Source organism: Austrofundulus limnaeus, unplaced genomic scaffold (assembly GCF_001266775.1).
Source record: "Austrofundulus limnaeus strain Quisiro unplaced genomic scaffold, Austrofundulus_limnaeus-1.0 Scaffold19, whole genome shotgun sequence".
NCBI lineage: Eukaryota > Metazoa > Chordata > Actinopteri > Cyprinodontiformes > Rivulidae > Austrofundulus > Austrofundulus limnaeus.
The window spans coordinates 154,805-159,834 of record NW_013952421.1 but is presented as its reverse complement, the minus strand read 5'-3'; positions in this window follow the sequence as shown (position 1 = coordinate 159,834).

Genomic DNA, 5,030 nt, shown 5'->3' with positions numbered 1-5,030 from the left:
GGCTTTCAGAATACAATTGTCTTTTGGTTTGATGATGAAACTTTACAGACATCAGTAAATTATGTGGGTTACTAACATTTTTAAATACTTTAAAATATTAAAGTCAGATTGTTTTTAGCAAAGTTCACTTTAATCATACTAATTAGCTCCAAAAGCACATTTTTTGTATAATTTTTTTGTCTCTGTGATGGTTTGTAATTTTTGAGGCTGTGGTAGCTCAGTGGTAGTCTTATAATCCTGAGGCTGCACACTTATCAAAAAGAAGTATACATTAAGTACATTTCATTAGTTTACTAAAGCTTTATTTTTTTGAGCAGTGTATATAAAAGTGTATTTCCCTAAGTGTACTTTTGTTTACCAAGTACACTGATACTATCAGTTTACTAACATGTATTCTTCTTGGGACTAAGTTTTTAAAAAAATATACAGTATATCGTATTTTTTGGACCATAAGCCGCACGGACAATAAGCTGCACCCCCAACATAAAAAAAAAAACAGTACACCCAAAATTGTGCTCAAAAAAGTGAATTCAACATCAAAACATAAAAAGCAAACCTTTAGGAAATAAAGTTCGGAGGAATACGGTTCATTTAACTGACCTTATTTTGGTAGTTTTCTTTAACAGTTTCTGGTCCAACAAAACGCCTCATTCATCTTCCTCTGGCGCATTGAAACCATCGAAGTCCTCCTCTTCAGTGTCGGAGTTAAACAAGCTCAGAAAAGCTGCATCACACAGCGGTATCTGTTGTCCTCCCGGAGTAATGCTGGCTCTGAAGCTGTGGTGCCCTCTTCACGTAGCAGTCCAGCCTTTCAGAACCCATTGGTGATGGTGGACTCATTCACTCTGCTCCACACTGTTAGGATCCACTGGCAGACATCAGGAAATGATGCTCTTCGCATTCGGCCAGTTTTTGTGAATGATTTATCCCCTTCAGTCATCCAAGCCTCCCATTCACCCCTGAGTGCTGCTTTAAATACACGATTCACACTGATGTCCAGGGYTTGCAAAAACTTTGTTGTACCTCCAGGATGAGTATGATGTAGACCTGCTTTATATGAAAAGTGCTCTGAGATGGTTCAGTACATTTCTGTAACTGGTCAGAAAGCTTTGTAAAAAGAGAAATTTGTGCTGAGAATTATTCAAAAAGTGATTTAGTGTCAGAAGTAGGGCCAAGATCCAGTAGTGATGAGGGGAACAGGTGAGCGGCAGAGTTTGAACATACAAGTGTTAGTTTCACCACTTTCCAGGGCCAAACAATAGTAACCTGTTGTATTTTTATAATTAAAAGTAAAATAATATACACAAAGCCCACAATTAAAAGAGAATAAGATGAAAATAATATGAATTAAACCTGTATATTTTGACATTAAATATGTATTAAATGGTTAAATCAAAATGTGTTTTCCATTTCAAATGTGCTAAAGATTTACAGATTATTATTTTTTATTTTGATACAAGTGCAGGTGAATTTAGAGAATATTATTTCTGATCATCTGGCAGCATGCTGGATCAGTAGTTAGCACTTATGTCTAACAGCCAGAACGTCCTGGGTTCAATCCCTGGTTTGGCCCCGGAGTCTTTCTGTCTGGAGTTTGCCTGTTCTTCTTGTTCTCATGTGGGTTTTCTCCAGGTGCTCCAGTTTTCCCCACAGACCAAAATCATGTACAACAGGTCACTTTAGGTCTGGGCTTCCCTTGTAAAATACATCAGCAATCTCAACGGGTTTGCCTGATTAAATAACAATAAATAAATCCATCTCAAAATCTGATATTTCTTTGAAAGCTACTCTTGCACGGAGGGTAAAAAAAGATAATGGCATCATTAGAACATTGTAACAAACTTGAAGCACAGCAGAATATGTTTTTATTCTTCATTCATAAGGATTAGATATCTGCATACACTAATTTGCTTAATATTTGATATTACATAAAAATAAAATCTGATGTTAAGAATAGTGTAGAGATTTAACTTGTTCTCATATATGTAAAATCTAAGTTATGATGGAACTGTTTCCTTGTAGAGGAAAACGAGCTGATAGTGTTATTAGAAAGTCCAACACTTGCTATATTTTAATTGAATATTTTCTTTATTCCTTTATTTCACGGCACCTATTTGAACAAAATATAGCCTAGATTCTGATACTGTTGAAAAGGATGTGTTGTAAAGAATAATGCTGGAGATGTGCACTTATGTTGAAATTAATCTACATTGTGAAGCAACAACACTTGCACTGAATTGGAAATATTTTTGTAAAACATATGGAATTACAAGGCTTTACAGAATAGTGCACTATTATCAATGATTTAGAGGTCATAAAAAACACTTTAATAATAATATGTCGTGATCTATAGTGGGCCGGTCTGAGGCATCAAACTCCAGGGCTGAAAATGAGTCCCACTCCGGCCCTGTGTCAGGCTGCATTCTATTCTCAAAACAACATCATGTAAGGCTGTTTCTGTAGAAAGACCTGCCTGATATGCATGATGTTTAGGACTTAAGGGTGATAGCATTAAAAAACCATCCCTTACATGTCGATCTATGAACCTCTCCATTCCCTTCAGCAAGAAAGATATTAAGCTGATGGGTCTGAAATATTTAGCTTCTTTATATGTGCCTGGTTTGGGCAGAAAGACAACCTTTGCTGTCCTCCACCCAACTGGTACATAGCCATTRGCTAGACAAGCAACATATATTCTAGTAATTGTGTCCAGAAGCAATTCCAGTCCTCTTTGGAGAAGAGCTGGAAAAATACCATCTGGACCACAAGCTTTGAATGAGTCAAACAAATTAATTGCCCATTTTACTTTGCCTTTAGTAATAATACCTACTTGCAGCTCTGTTCCAGTTGTCCTCTGTTGGATTTGAGTTAGCAACTTTGACAGGCTGTTCAGTCTCTTCTGCTACAGGAAAGTTTACCCGGAGGAGATGCTGAAGCACACTTATCTGTGTGACTGTCGATACTTCCAGTGGAAGAATAAAGGATAGATAGTTGGCTGGATCCTTTCTGAGAAGTTTGTAAAGTTTAGAAGAAGCACTAGGCCCTTTAACATCTTCACAAAACTTTGTCCAAGGAAGTCTCTTACATTCCCTTAAAACACTTTTATAGTGATTGCGGGACTGTACATACTGTTCCCACCTGGTTTTACTTGGTTGGGACCTGTATCTTCGCCATTTACATCTTACTGACTTGCGGAGGCCAGACAACTCTGGAGTCCACCAGGCCGGCTGCTTTGACGGCCTCCAGACTTTCTCCAGACAGGCAGACTTATAGGCAGTTTGCACAGTATCAGTCATGCTTGTGACCTCTGTCTCAGTCTTGCACAGTTTTGATCCTGGCAATTCTCCCACACATCAACTGGGATAAACTGCTGATAAACAGATTCCAGTCAGTGTTTTTTGGGTTTCTGTAAGTGACTGGGTATGGTTTCCCCGTCTTCAGCTTAAACTGAATTTGTTGATGGTCTGATATGGTTTCATCTGGGGATACTTCTCAGTCACATACTTTGTTTACCAGGTCCATAGACCTGACTGTTATATCAATGACCTCCTCCCTATAAACAGTTTGGAAGGTAGGTACATTGCCCTGATTAAAGACTAGCAGGTCTTCTGTCAGCCAGTATTCTAACAGAGATCTGCCCCTGGGGTTAATATCAGAGCTCCCCCAGCACACATGATGGGAATTGGCATCACTACCAATGAGTAACGGAAGGTCCTTTTCTTTAGCATAATTGACTATTGCCACAAACTCCTGGGATGGAGGTGGCTGCTGTGAATCAAACGGCAAATAAACCGAGGCTACAGTGATTGGTCTAGATTCGCCATTTGCCTGAATGTCACACTGCACTGTTACAGCATCACCTGTTGTTAGGTGGGGCAGTGCCATGTACCTTAAACCTCATGTCAGGACCACTGCTGCTCTGGGTTTGCGGCTGCTCACATCATATAGAAGTGTGCCCCCAGGGAATCCCAGGCCTCGTACCATAGACTTAACTATCCAAAGTTCCTGGATCAAGCATAAGCCTGTATGCATCTTACTAAAGCAGGTACTTGCATCTTTACAATGATGCAAGTTGCTCTGTATAAATTCCATCATCCCTAAAACTACAGAGATTAAGACCCGATTCTCCATCAGAGGACACCAACATCATGTCAGTGTCCTTATCCCCTGCAGACCCCAGCACTTGTGAGGCTCCGACCACTCCCCGCTGGGGTGCAGTCAAGGGGCTACACTCACACTGGGTACTCCCTTTAGACACAGCGACAGCAGTGGCAGAAGCCATCACCGTCACTGAGCCCCAGGGCACTAAACCCTCCGGTTGCCCAGGACCCAACACATAAGCATCAGGTCCTGGGGCCAGAGTAAAGGTTGTTCTAGTCACTATATTACTGGCCCATCCAGCCTGGTTCCCCACCAGACAGGCCAGAGGCACAGTCATGGGACCACCTGCAGCATACGTGCCCAATTTGCCTCAGGCTGGGTCCCCAGAGATTTTAGAACCCCCTTCTATTGGGTACTGGGGGCCGGTCCCTTGTCCGCTCATTTTGAAAGTCTTGTCAACTTGCCATTCACCGGGGGTAGACGACTGACGAGTGTTGATGGTACCCGGGTGGTACCCTATTCGCCTTTCAGCTTATTTGGGCACACCCCTGTACACCAGGAACAGGGATCCCAAATCCACCACCTGGGGGATGTGCCTCTACACAGCGCAACCTCAGCGTGAGGACACAGTAGCATTACTAGGTCACTTTGTTTACCATAGGTTAGCCTGTAGCTAACTATCAAGTTTTTAAGATTAAAAACAATGACATACAGTACCTTTGCACTGAGACTGCTTTTCCTCCACCTCTTTTCTGCATTTTCTATTAGCTGCACCAGAAGACTTAGAGGACCTTTTCATCATTAATGTGGTCAAAACAACAAAATACAGACTTGTTGTTATTGAGTTTATCAACACGAACCTCTACCTGAGAGACAAAACTCGCCTCTCCCCCATCAGAGTGTCGGAGCAGAACGGGTCAGTGCAACGT